Source organism: Lutra lutra, chromosome 10 (genome assembly GCF_902655055.1).
Source record: "Lutra lutra chromosome 10, mLutLut1.2, whole genome shotgun sequence".
NCBI classification, from domain to species: domain Eukaryota; kingdom Metazoa; phylum Chordata; class Mammalia; order Carnivora; family Mustelidae; genus Lutra; species Lutra lutra.
The window spans coordinates 10,699,364-10,713,537 of NC_062287.1; the positions used below are offsets into that span (position 1 = coordinate 10,699,364).

The 14,174-nt window shown below is 49.7% G+C and overlaps 1 protein-coding gene and 1 long non-coding RNA gene across 3 annotated transcripts in view; one reads left to right on the top strand and one right to left on the bottom strand.

The window, feature by feature from the left end:
* The window catches only part of ZBTB16 (zinc finger and BTB domain containing 16), a 184,684-nt gene that overhangs the window by 52,381 nt on the left and 118,129 nt on the right, over positions 1-14,174 (top strand). The gene's annotated exons all lie outside the window — the stretch shown is intronic.
* LOC125078699 (uncharacterized) lies at positions 9,862-12,645 on the bottom strand. The gene is made up of 3 exons (XR_007120963.1): positions 12,251-12,645; positions 11,452-12,016; positions 9,862-10,613 (listed from the first exon to the last, which is right to left on the bottom strand). It is a non-coding gene; the product is annotated as an uncharacterized LOC125078699 (long non-coding RNA).

Below are 14,174 nucleotides of genomic sequence, written 5' to 3' on the forward strand. Positions count from 1 at the left end.
CTCTCAGAGTGCCCTTTCTGACTTAGGGCACAAATACTTTTGCATATTGTTCATCTTACTTCTTAGCATTTTGCTTGAGAACTGAGCTCTTGTCGTTTTGTTTCGCTCGTCTTTGAATTCTGCACTGTCGGAGCAGTGAATGTGTGATTTACCAACAGGTAATTTACCACACAGATCAACTCTCCTCTGTCCCTTTCCCCCCCAGCCCGTACACCCTTCTGAGACTGGTCCATCCTTCAAAAGGGGTGTTCGATATTCGGGGCCTTGAGGTCCAACGTGGTGTGTATTGTGCATAAATCTGGTCGAGGTATTGACTTGATTGTTGGTTGGGGTTTGGGGAAGATGAAAAGGGAGAAAACCAAGGAAGAAGGAATTCCAGAGTTCCTAGCATTGATCTCCAGATATTCCTGATCGAAAGTGCATCTCATCCTGTCCTTTTCCCAGACAGAGGTGAGTTCATGGCAGCTTATTCAACAGCGGTTTTATTGAGTACCTGACAAAATGTTTTGCTTTGAGTGAGATGATATGGGACAAATAGTCGTGATCTTTGCCCTTGTGAAGTGTTCCCTAGTTTGGGATTTGTTCAGGGAAGGAGGTTAAAAAAACACATACATTCTGTAAATGACCCTTTGGTGTTATCCCTCCCTTTATTTTGATCCCTCCTCCTCTGTTTCCTCTTCCTAAATGCAGCTGGCTGGGATTGTCTGTTTTCCAAGCCAAATCTGTTGAGGTGTTGGGAGTAGCCATAGCCTCCAGTCATCTAGTTAGTTGGTCTTTCCACCGAAACCTGGCCTTCATTCTTGTGTTTATGGATTTATTTGTTCAGTTAGTCATTCAACAAAAAGTTGTTAAATCGATATTGGCTAGATTAGTCAGTTTTTAAGTACAGGAGGTGGCCAAGTTCCTACCTTTTCTCTGTTTTTTTGTTTTTTTCTTTCTTAATTTTTTTATTTGACAGAAAGAGAGAGAGAGAGACAGCACAAGCAGGGGAGTGGGAGAGGGAGAAGCAGATTTCCCACTGAATCTGAGCAGGGAGCCCGATGCAGGCTCCATCCCAGGACCCTGGGATCATGACCCGAGGCGAAGGTAGATGCTTAACGACTGGGCCACCCAAGTGTCTCTCCTACCTTTTTTTCTGAAGCTGATGTATTAGTAGACAGAAGAGATCCTGGGGAGGAAGTTGTTACTGAAAAAGTCATTCCACGGGCTCTTAAAACCTCCAGGTGGTGGTTCAGTACACAGTGCTATTTCTATTTCCATAACATATTTTCAGGAAATAAGTAGAAATACTACGGTTCTCCTCTTAAGCATCTAGAATAACATGGCAGTCTAATTGGAGATGATGTCTGGAGAATGTGTCCTTCACACTTGGCGCGGTGTCTGCCACAAAGTAGGGGACCAGTGACTATTTGTCGAAAGGCAGAATAATGGATAGAGACTTGAAGTAGGAAATCGGTGGGAGAAGTTTCTTCGGAATGAGGGATGGGAGGGAAATCAGCCTGGGGAGGGACACACAGGAGGCTTCAGTGTGTCTGGGTGGTTTTTTTTTTTTTTTTTTTTTTTTTAAATGTAAAGCCCAGTTATCTAGAATTCCTAGGGGCTAGTACTTTTTTTTTTTTTTTTTTTTAAAGATTTTATTCATCCATTTGTCAGAGAGAGAGAGAGAGCAAGCACAGGCAGACAGAGTGGCAGGCAGAGGCAGAGGGAGAAGCAGGCCCCCCACAGAACAAGGAGCCCGATGCGGGTCTCGATCCCAGGACCCTGGGATCATGACCTGAGCCGAAGGCAGTGGCCCAACCAACTGAGCCACCCAGGTGTCCCATCTGGGTGGTTTTTAATGTCCTGTTCTAGACATCTGAATGTCTGAAATATTTGAAGAATTTCTCACTGTTCTCCCACCTGCTTCATCTATGTGCTTGCTGCTGAACCCGAGCCTTAGTGCTCCAGAGAAAGCATCGTGAAGTGTCTGCAAAAGAAAAAAAAAAAGTTTGTTTCAGTTCTTACTGGAGTCCTTTCCTGGAATAGAACCTACGTTACATTTCAACACATGGGATGGAAGCTGGAGGGGAGATTAAGGTGTTTTCCCTAGAATGTTCCAGTCCTGAGCTGATTTTCACAGAAGTCGTGCAGATCAGTACAGAGACAGAAGTAAAGATGTCAGGAGCATGGCTTCCCTCCTTCCCTTCTCTTTCCTCCCTGCTTCTTCCCTTCCTCCATTCTTTTCCTTCTTTTGTTGGTGGGTAGGGCATGGGGCGGGGGTAGAGAAGGTTGGGAAAGGGTATAAACCTGTAGGTCCCTTTAATTTTTCTACCTTCCCCTGAGGAGCTGAAGCTTTGTAGTCTGGGAAAGACCTTCTAGAGAAAGGAACCATTGCTTTTGTGTGTGGATGTGACCAGAGCAGGGAGAGTGTCTGTCCTCTAGCACTGTTTAAAGTGTTTGGGGGTCTGTCTCCTCTCCAGAGGTCAAAGGTGAGACAGACCTTTGTTGGTGTTGTCCCCCCCCCTTTTTTTACTCCCTTGTTATCTCAGCTTCTAAACATCAGCTTTGATGTCTATTGTTGGGACTTCAAGAGGACTCTTAGCACATTGGGCAGGTGTTGGTTTTAGTGAGAAGGCGAGAGAGTCTGCATTCTTCTAGGGGGAGAGACGTGGGTCCCACACATTCCTTCCCGAGCACTTGCCAGAGCAGGAACTCATTCAAGGTGGGAGCAGGAGTCCTCAGGCCCACTGGCCCCGGGCCCAGGGCTTGCCGAGGGCAGCTTGCCCTGGGGCGGTGGGTGTGAGGCAGGACTTTCTCCGTGTCTGAAGGGATCTGTCTTCCTTCAGTGGCTGAAGAGAGGCTGTCTAACAGCCGCGTATTAAGGTTTCATTAATCAAAGACACTTCCACTGCCCCTTTACAGAAACACAACTGCTTTGGCTGTCCTCTGCTGACAGCCCACTAATTTATCTTTCCCGGGGAGAGGGAGGGGAGAAGGACAGAGAGGCGGGGTGTCCGCCTGCTGGGTGGAAGGGATTGCCGCACCGGGTGCGCACGTGTGTTCGTGTGTTGACTTCCACATTTTTGTTCAGAGCGTTGGGCTGTAGGCCACCTCTGCTCCCTACCCTGTCCACTCATCGGGGGATTGGAGCCCTTGGAAACAGACACTGGAGATGGGTTTTCATGCCTTTTTTTTTTTTGTCAAGAAAATGTTTACTTCTAACTCCTGGCCCTAAGTTTTGCTAAAATTGGTGGCAGAAAGTGCTGGAAGAAAGAAGTAATGTGTTTAAGTCTGTTTAATGGGCATTCTAGGTGAAGTGTGTGTGTGTGCGCGCGCGTGCATGTTGGGTGGGAGGGCGGTGATGGCGACGTTAACATCTGGGAGCCACTGACCTGAAGTGGTCCAGTCTTCTTTTTCAGCTTGATGGAACTTCTCCTCATTCTCAGGTTGGAATCTGACCTTTGGTAACCCTCTGCTCAGAAGATGGATATTTGGGCATTTGGAAACCTCTCAGGGCCTCCTAAGTGGGTGATTGGGTATTGTGTGTGTGTGTGTGTGTGTGTGTGTGCGCGCGCGCGCACGCGCGTTTCTGTTTCAAAACCGGGTCTCCAAGGAAGAGGAGGCTTGAGCTCACTTTCTTCATCAAATATTTACCGAATTTTACTGTATACCGACTAGTTGGGTTTGGCTCTTTTGGAGACATAATGGTCAACCATAATCCATTTCTTAGCTCTTAACTTGGGGTTCGAACTAGTACTCAAATGGCTGTCATAAAAGGTAGAATAAAGCCTGTTGCCTCCAACTATTAGACAATGCATCAGAAGCTTCAGGAAGGGCGTGAGCACATCTGACTCCTTACTATATGCCAGACAACGGATGTACGGGAATCCAAAGGTGTGGTTCTTGTCCCCAAGAATCCTGTAAGCTCCTTGGGGACAAAATGCACAACACATTCTAGTATAATAAAAGCGGTCATAAAATGAAGCACCAGGGGTAGAGGGAAAGGAGGCTTTGGGAGGGGCCGCGGACAAACAAGATTGCCGGGAAGGTGACATCTGAGTAGGATTTTGAAAGACGAAAGGGGAAGATCACTGGTGAGACCATCCAGGTCAAAGAAGATGTCCTGTACGAAGGCGCCGGGGAGGAAGGAGCAGAGGACCGTCAGCCATTTGATTTCCCTGGAGCTCGAGATGTATAAAGAAGCAGGTAATGGTGTTGGTGGGGGGCAATGTTGAGCCTATTTTGAAGGTCTTGCTTGCTCAGCAGAGACGTGCGTTTCATTTTGTAAGATGCTGAAAGATTTTTATCAGGGGAGCGAAATAACAGGAAGTGTGATTTAGAAAGCGCATTCTGAGGAGTGCCTGGCGGCTTCAGTTGGAGGAACGTGTGACTGTTGATCTCGGGGCTGTGAGTTCGAGTCCCACATTGGGTATAGAGGGGATTTAAATAAAAAAAAAAAAAGAACTTAGATCACTCTGAGTGTGGCATTGAGGGCGGAGAGGTGGGACTTAGCCTAGAGTCAGGACAACACTTCTGGAGCCTGAAGAAGAGGCCAGGCAGGCTGAATCATGGCGGCGGGGGTGGGGGGGGGCATGCCATGGGAAGGAGGTGGAGTGGGAGGGGCAGACTTGTAGGGATGCAGTGGATGGGTCTCACTGATGGGGTCGGAGGGTTACAAGGAAAGAGCTGAGACAGTCCTGAGCTTTTACTTTGGTAAATGGCCAATACTGGGAATATTAAAGAAGTTCAGGGGAAACGTAATTGTTTATATTTTGAACATGCTGTTGAAGAAGCTCTTGGTAAAACTAGAAGAGTTAGTCTGTGTGTTTGCAATGGGTCTTGCAGGGAAGATGTTTTGATAAGAAGTCTGTATACTAACTCAGTTGTGTTCATTGACTTTTTTTTTTTTTTAAAGATTTTATTTATTTATTGGACAGAGAGATCACAAGTAGGCAGAGAGGCAGGCAGAGAGAGAGGAGGAAGCAGGCTCCCTGCTGAGCAGAGAGCCCGATGCGGGGCTCGATCCCAGCACCCTGGGATCATCACCTGAGCTGAAGGCAGAGGCTTAACCCACTGAGCCACCCAGGCGCCCCTGTTCATTGACTTTTGATGATATTTTCGGGGGTCTTAAGAATCAGAAGTGTCTTAATTCCGTGGCAGAAAGCGGTATTTTTGGCATCCCCTGAATAATGAGAAATGTTTTCATCAAAGACCTTTATTCTTGTGTGTGCTGACATCTGGAGAGCAGATATAGATATTTTCCTTGGGTCTGGGTTCCCGAGCCATGAGCTCTTCGCTCGCTCCTAATTAATCCTTTGTAGTTGGTGACTGATGAAATCATGGCTCTCTGAAATTTTTATCCTCGGTTGCATAGACACAACTGACTTTATCACAGGACCCCAGGTGTGTGTCTGAAATTAGTGTGTTGAATCTAATGCATATTGATTGCTTTCTAAAATCTATAGGATCTGGGGGAAACAGACTAGAGTTTGGGGGGGGGATTTTTATTTTTATTTTTGTAGTCTTGACCGATTCTTGACTGTATGCCACGGTATGTTAGAATTTGGAGAACACACTGTTATTGCACATATTGCACAGGAAGCTGAGGGCCCAGGAGATGAGGTGAGCAGAATCTTAGCCTCCTTCTTTGTGGCCCTTTCCTTCTCTCAGCCCTAGGAGAACAGGTAGAAGAGAATCCATCTTGAGTGAGGGGTCAGGGAGACACTCTAGTTAGAGGTGGGGTGTGTGTCTGGATGAGACAGAGTATTGTAGCTTTCGTGTTTTACTTATCTCAAAATAAGGAACCCTGTATTGGAGACGCAGAGGGATGGGGATGCGGATATGGTTCATATGGTGACTTGGAATTCAGGTGACATGAATGTTGACCTTTGTGACGAAGAATTCAGGGGGTGGTATGTATGAGCAAGTGCGTGAGGGAGAGTGTGAGGGAGAGCGAGACTGTGTGTGTGTTCACTCTCTACCCTCCACCTTCCCCTCTGGGAACCCTGGACTCACCTGCAGGATTTCCTACAAGGAATCCCTGCTAAGGACCCACTAATTCTCTGTCCACGGCTCTGCTCAGTGGCACACAGGCCCCTCTCCCCGTGAAGCTCGAACAAGATAACCCTAAGAGGCGCTTGAGTTTGAGGTGTGGGACCACAGACGTTTACGGTTGGACGGTGTGGTGGAGGACTCTGGTCTCATCTGGATGGGTAGAAAGCTTCTGTTTGGGTCTCTGCGGTGATGGGGCCTGTGGCTTTTAACAACAACTGGAACAGCAGCCCTCTTCTTGTGAACGCTTGTGTTGTGTCAGTCCTGTGTGAGGCACTTTAAAAGCCAGAGCTAATTTAATCCTCACATCAGGTTTGCGGTAAGTATCGTAAAATCTGTGTAGAGATAATAAACTGAAGCTCAGGGTGGCATAGCACCTTGCCCGGGGTCACACAGCTGGGCGGTGGCGGGGCTGGGGTCTAGCCTCTGACGTGGCAGTGTTTCCCACCATCATGGTGGGCTGCTGGTGAGGAGGGCTCTTGTGGAGGCAGGCTGTGTGCTGTGGATGCTGTGGAGTGAGAGGCACCTCGCTTCAGAGGAGGGATCTCTCAGAAGGAAAGTTGCAGTCTTCTCCCATGGTTGCAAGGAGGGCAGAGTCCTGTGGCCACAGTGGCAGGTCTGGTCTGGAGGCAGAGGGATGGGTTAGGCTGCTCCCGGGGGCCCCTGCGAGAGGGGGTGTGTGGGAGCGGAAGTGGCCAGCCAGAGTCTTCCTCTACCTTCCCAGCCCATGAGGACCCCTCTGGCCTGTTTCCGAGGTTCTCTCAGACCTGTGGAGGCAGAGCCAGCACTTCTGGGAGATGGGGATGGGGCAGGTGACAGGGTGTGGGGCACAGGCCCTCCCCTCCCACCGGACTTGGGTTGGGCTCCCTCTAGCTTCCTCCATTGTCCTTCCTTCTGCTGTCGTCTTTTCCCCAGTCTGTTCTGTATCTCACCCTTTAAAACCGAATTCTCTTCATACCTGTAAGTTGGTCTGATATGGAAGAAAGTTCCTTTTCTGATATGTCGCGTTTTCCTCAGCTCGTCTCCCTTTTGCTACCAGCTCCTTACTCCTCCCTGGCAACCGTGGGTTTCAGTTCCCCCACTGCCTTCTCTGCATCGGTTTGGGCACCATATTTGTTTGGTGGCAGGGTTGTGTAGGAACCAAGCCAGGGCCTTTGGTGATATTGGTTGGCCTGGAGTTGGGGTGAAGTGGAAGGAGGTGAACAAGAAAAATGAGAAAGGGAAGGGCCAGCTGTAAGGACCCTAGGCTCCTTGTTTCCTCCTTTACCTTCACCTCCAGATCTTATGCTCTTCAAATCTCCAAATCTTCAGGACCCTTTTTTCCCTCTTCTCTCCAAGACGGCACCTCCTTTGACAGGACCTCGTCAGGGAGCCAGTTTCCCCAGTTTAATGGCTGGAAGAGGCCAATTCAGATCCTCTGAAATGCTGTTTATCCGTGTTCAGAGAAACCTTAGGCTGTACTGACTCTCAGGTACAAAATGTTTTTCAGATCCTACTTTCCTGGTTAGGAAGCTCTTCCACTGATGCGCTAGGAAATGTTTAACAACCGAGTCTCCTGATTTGTAGCATTTACTGATTTGCATGATGTAAATATGGTCAATTTCAGGTCACCAAGGTGACGTCACTGAAGGCGAATTTGGAAGAGGTGCCCGCAGCGGTTGCGAGTTCGCCCCAGACTACCTCACCCACCCATGAGGCGAGAAGGTTATTTCATCAGTGAATCAAAACATGAAATCCATGGCTCCATTCTTTGTCTTTGCCTTCCCCGAGTCTGGTTCTTGATTCTGTCTAGCACCATGGTGTATGTTGCTGCCATTCGCTGAAGACTTATGCACATTATCTCATTTAATAATTTCAATAATCCCATGAACTAGGGATTATTATTATCCTTATTTTACTGATGAGAAAAGAGACACAGAAGTAAGAGCCTTGCTCAGGGTTACAGAGCTTCTAAATGGTAGAGCCCCAGTGTGAAGCCAGGGCTGGCTGATCCCAGATACCAAACCTTCACCCACTAAATTCCATTGCCAGTTTTACAGCATTTCATAGACGTCTCCAAACTGTGACTCCACTCTCAGGGGAGGGTCCTCTAGCATAACCTCAGGTCCTGTTGGAAACTCTTCCCTTTGGACTGTCTAGACAGATTCTCTGAGATGCATGGCATCATGACCCTGTCTTAGGTCTGGTTACAAGGTACTGGCTTTCCTCTAAGACACTTTCTGAGCCCCAGGCCCACAGATTTCACTGAGGACTGAGATGGCTGCGTTCTTCATAGACACTGGGTTTGCCTGTTCCAAAAATGGTGATTTCTATAGCAACCATTTATTCTAGCAGATGTGTGCCTGGTATGGTTGGCAGAGGGTGGGATCAGAAATGGAAACGGCCTTTTATTCACTTGCTGAATGTGTACCCTGTATGTGAGGCACATAAGAGAGGAAAAACATGGTATCCTTACAATCTCTGAAAATCTATGGTCCAGCAAAGAGGGAATTGCTACTTAGAGTGATTTTTTTCTGGGGCTTGAGTTGGGCTCTGTTCTGTTTCTGGTTCTTTAAGGAGCGTTTTGTGGCGTGTATCTGTTGGTTCAATTCAATGGACAGTTGTCACTCTGGTTTCTGTAGAATGCAAACATTTACCATTGGAGTGGGGCAGTTAAGTAAACATGGAGAAGGACACTGTCTTGACTTTTAAGGGCCTCAAAGCCCACGTTCATATATATTACTTAGGGCTGTCTTGGTTGTAGGTAAAAAAACAAAAACAAAAACAAAACCCAAACAAAAAAACCAAAAGCCCCTCAATTTGTGCTAGCTTAAGCCAAACAAGAGGACTTATTGTTGTGATCTGGGAGTGTTTTGTGGACCCCAGGGCAGAGATAAAACCCTACCTTTGAAGGCAGGTGAATGGAACGGAGAACCAGTCGTCAGAAGCTCGAGGATTCTCTTTCTTTTTCTCATTCTCACTTCAGGCCATGCACCCAGGTTCATATTTATCTCTCTGCATACCAGAGCAGGTCTAAAAATAAAGACCCTGGAACTCCCTGGTTTATGTGTGGCAAGACCTACTCGGATTTTCCCTGACCATATCCCCAGTTCTACAAGAGAGGGAATCTGTCTGATGTGGTTCAGACGGGCATCTGGCCTCGGCCAACCGCTCAAGGCTTCATGGTGAGGGCTGTTGTCTTAGTTTGCTTGGGCCACTAGAGCAGAAACCACAGGCTGGGTGGCTTCAACAATACGGTTTATTTTCTCACAGCTCTGGTGGTTGGAAAGGCCAAGATCAAGGTCCAGCGTGGTTGGAATCTGGTGAGGGCTCTCTTCTTGGCTTGCAAATGTCTGCCTTCTCACTGTGCGCTCATGTGGCAGAGAGTGGGGGGAAGATGTAGAATGAGATTGAGCAACCTCTCTGGTGGCTCTTCTTATAAGGACACTAATCTTTTCCAGATAGGGCCCCACCCTTGTGAACTCCTTTAACCTTAATTATCTCCTTATAGGTCCTGTCTCTAGATAAAATCGCATTGGTGGTCAGGGCTTCAACATAGGGATTTTGGGGGTACACACTACAGTCACACACGATAACAGGTATGTAGTACGACATGGCTGCCAGGTTCTACCCTTGGGCCTGTGCATTGGAAGGGGGCTTATGGGGGCCCTCAGAAGGAGTCGCCTGTAGATGGGAAGGCTGAACACAATGCCAGGACAGTGGTGATGCCAGATTAGAATCTGAACCTTGTTGTCGATGTCCTGCATTTGGGATGAATGGCTTCGTACGTGGATAAAGATATATATATATATATTTGTGTGTGTGTGTGTGTGTGTGTGTATAAAACCAGAGAGAACTTTCTGGAAAAGGAATGAAGGAATGTGTGAGGATGGCCTTGGGTCCTGTTGGCCATTAACACACCGTAATGAACATGCGTGGATTTTAAATTAAGCAGGAATTCCCATTTCTCATGCGCATGGGTGCTCAGTCCTGAGGAATCGTCGGGGGCGAGCTGGACATAGAGTTTGCCAGTCTCTTAGCTCTTCCGTCCAGGGGAATTAAGGCTCTTATGGACAATGGCCTTAAAATAGGGTTTTTAATAAAAGAATAAGAGGTGGTGTAAGGCCAGGCCGTGCCATCACCTGTGGCTCAATGACCAGATGGGCACCGGACCAGTGCGGGGAGTCTTGCATGGGGTGAATTCCCGAGCCAGTGGGATATGTTCGACTACAGAGACCAGATGACGAATGTATTTTTAAACTTGGAACCCATGAACCACTTATTATTTCTGAATTAGGAATCAAAACATATGAATAATCTCCACAGGGTTTCAGCAGATGCTCTTAAGGTCACTGGGCTTTGGGGAGAGGCTCGGGGGATGACGGGAGGTAAAGTCCAACTTGATTCCGTGACTCCTAGGACATCCATGTCGTGTTTGCTCGACGGACCCGCCACCGTGGCTGTTATGCGAGTCACATCGCCGCGGGGTCAGGGTAACTCATGGAGGCAAACAGCCTTCTTTATTTTTTAATACATCAGTGTCACCAGCGTTTACAGCAGAGGCCGTCATGGGAAGACGGGCCCTGGTGGCCGTGTCTTCCTGGCTGGGGTGACAGAAAAGGCAGCATGGGCAGCAGACTTCTCAGGCTTGCTCCAAATCCCCTCTCCCACCCTCTCCTGCCCCGCCGCATCTCTCCCTTTGTCTCGGTGGCCGGCAGCCTCCTCCTACCAAACAAGGTCCGGAACTGAGGTGTTCTGGAATTCCACCCTTGCTAAGCTCTGGGATTAGGGCCCGGGCATTTGGAAAGGGGACTGTGGGACAGGAAAAAATACCCAAACATTAACCCCTTGGGCCCACAGCCCTGAGAGGCCTCCGCGTCACGGCCATGGGCGGATCGGTGTCTCTCGGCCGCATCCCGGAAACCTGAGCTTCCTGCACCAGAAGGACACAGTTAAGCCAAGCCAGGCTGGTGAAAATCTCTGTCCTTGATGACTCGGCCCGCACACCTGTTCCAGCCTTTCACTCCTCATGGTCGGTCAGGCCCAGGTATTGGATGACCGCTGAGTGCTGAGTGTGGTTCAGGGCCTTGGAGGAAGAGCGTTGTCCCCCGGGAGCTTGCATGTGACCAGGGCAAGGCCCCCGCATGCTCGCCCAGCCCTAAGGGTGCAGATGTGCAGGTGCGGGCAGGAGGACACGCGGCATTGCTCTTTCCTCTGCCAGGCGCGGGGCCCCATCTACCCATTTTCCTTTCGGCCCTTGTTGCAGTTAAGCATCAAAACACAACACAACGGCAACACGTACACTCATTTTGAACAATAAAAGCAACATAATACAAAAGCAATACACAGTAAAGAGTCAATATTACTCATCCCCCTCACTTCAGCCCCCTCTAAGGAAATTAATATGGGTTTTTTTTTTTTATGAAAGTATTTGAAACTTACAGAAAAGTTTCAAGAGAAATCTAGAGAACTCTTCTATCGGGGCACCCAGGTGGCTCAGTCGGTGGAGTGTCGGACTCCTGGTTCTGCTCAAGCTGTGATCTCAGGGTTCTGGGATCGAGCCCTTCCTTGGGGTCCAAGCTCAGTGCGGAGTCTGCTTGTCCCTCTCCCTCCTGCTCTGTTCCTTCCCTTGCTCTCTCTCTCTCTCCCCTGCCAATAAATACAATCTTAAAAAAAAACAACAACAACTTTCCTATCACCTTTACCAAATTGGGGTCCATCAGTTTTAAACATTCTGCCTGCTGGCTTTCTTTCCTGATCTCCTGTAACCACCCGGCCGCCTTCTGTGGTAGGACGTAGGTGGTAGGATCCATTTCCACTTCAGACGTGAGCATCCACAGCCCAGAGCTGTTGAGCAATGTGCCCAAGGTCACATAACTATGAGAAGGCACCGCCAACGTTCCCACACGGTTCCTGCATGATGTCACTCTTATTTTCATTTTTGTTTTCCTCCCAGGCTTTTTTTTTTTTCCAGGCAAGACAGCAGAAGGCTCATCCAGTTCCTTCCCTAGGAGGAGATAATGACCGAGAAGGAGGAGGTGGAAGTCCTCCCAGACCCATGCTTCCCCCTCCCCCACTTGGGTTTTCCCTTGGGGACAGCCAGGCCACCTGGTGGGGGTCCAGGGCATGCTTACTGTGGGAACCGCGCCTTCCTTTGGACCCTTTTCGCTTTGCACAGCAAGATGAGGTCTTTTAGGGTCAAACCCCACCCCCATCAAGGAAATTCAGTTCACAAATGTACCTGTTTTTCCAAGAAGAGGCCACAGAGAGCACAAGTCCCCCAAAGGGGCCCTTCTCTAGGAGACACAAGGTTCCCACTGCCTTTTGGCCAGATCTGAGTTGGCGCACTCCTACCCTTGGGGCGGCCATATCCACCTTTGTAAAAGAGAGGGTTGGAGTGTGTGGCCGGTGTGCTCTCCATGTTACCGGCAACCTCCCGTCCCTGCTGGGGGGCCGTGCTCCTGCACGGAAGGGCCCCAACGAGCCATGCTCAGAGGTTCTGCCATTTGAAGGATCTTTCTGGCTCTGAAGCTTTCACTTCTGTGCTCTGTCACTGGAATCCATCCCTTCTGCCCAGGCACAGATAATGCTTTTATCTAATGCCAGCTCTGCCCCATCTGCTCTTAAAACGAGGTGAATCTGCTGCTTGTATGGAACCATCTAGACGGGAGTCACAGAGCAGGCACCTCATGAACCCTTCTCCCTGTTCCATTCTCCAGGGGGGGGTTTTCCTGGCCGCTGCTCCTTCTGGCCTTGTTTTTTCTTTCAGGGGCATGACTGGTGACTGGCGTGGTGGTGGTCCTCGGTGTGACGTCCGTGTGGACCGCCGACTCAGCTGAGTCCTGTGGGGGTGGTCCCAGGAAATCTGGCCAAGGAGGGGCTGGGTGCTGCGGCCTGGGACACGCGCCTTAGCGAGGCTCCTCACATCTGATTGGCGGAGCTGTGTGTTGTGTTGTTCTCCTCATCAAGGTGGGGTTAGGGACCTGGGCTGCAGTGACAGGAGAGCTGGGGCAGGACTCAGACATACGGCCTCTTGAGGAAGGTTCTGGAAGCTGATTCCCCAGACCAGCATGGACTGGAGCAAGACCCTGTGTGTCTTCCTGACAGAAGCCTGAGACCCAGGTCATAGGGCCTTGGGAAGGGCCATGCTGACCTCTCCACCGGCCAGTCCATACAGACTCTGCTCCACAAAATCACACTTACTTTGCAACTAGCTGTGGTGTTCCCTGATTGTTCCTTTCTAATAACCTCCTTTCCCCCTGCAGATCCCCCTGAAGGCCAGGACCTGTCCTTTCTTTTTCCAGTTGAGCAGAGGCAGGGAATACTGGCTTCTGGACCCTACTTTGGGCCCTGGCCTCTGGTGCCACCTTCTCTTACCTGCTCCCTTCTCTGTACCTCTCCTTCCCGAGGAATCCAGGCTGCACCCTGGGCTCCCAGAGCCTGGTGACCTCAGTGTCTCCTGGGGAACAGTTTGTATCTCAGGATGGAAGTTGGAGGGGAGACAGTTGCATATTTTAAAAGCCCCTTCTCATGTGAAATACCTTCCTGGCATGTCCTCTTCTGAGAATCCCTACCCTAGATGGTTCTCTTCCACAGCAGCCCAGAGAGCAAGGGGTTCTCAATGTGGCCAGCTGCCCACCTGCATTGGAGTCCCACAGGAGACACGCTGCAATCCTATGGCCTGCAGGGATGGCTGCATTCAGAAGCCTGGGGTAGGAACAGAAGCTTGTAGTAAATAAGCTACCGGGTCATTTTGATGTGCACTAAAATTAGAGAAGCACTGTAATGGTCCCCCCCTTGCCCCCTGCATAAGTGTGTGTGCGCGTGCGCACACACATACACAACCCTTGTGTAATGGCTTCTCCTGCTGCTGAGAACGCTCTGCCTTCCAGACGTGGGTCAGGGGAGGTGCCTGAGTGCGGGGTTGCATGGGCTCTGTAGAAGGACCTGTGCCAGCAGTTAGAGGAGGAAGGCTAGTGAGGGAGAATCTCAGAATGGGGTTCTTGTGGTGCTGCTGGGGAGGCAGAAGGGCTCAGGGAGGGGCCTGTCCCCTTGCTGGCAAAGCCTGAAGCTGCCGCCCACGTGGCTGGCCCGTGGCCCCGCACAGCTCTGACTCTCTCATCAGATGTCGCATGTGCTCCCTTGGCTTTGGGAGGGGCCGTGTG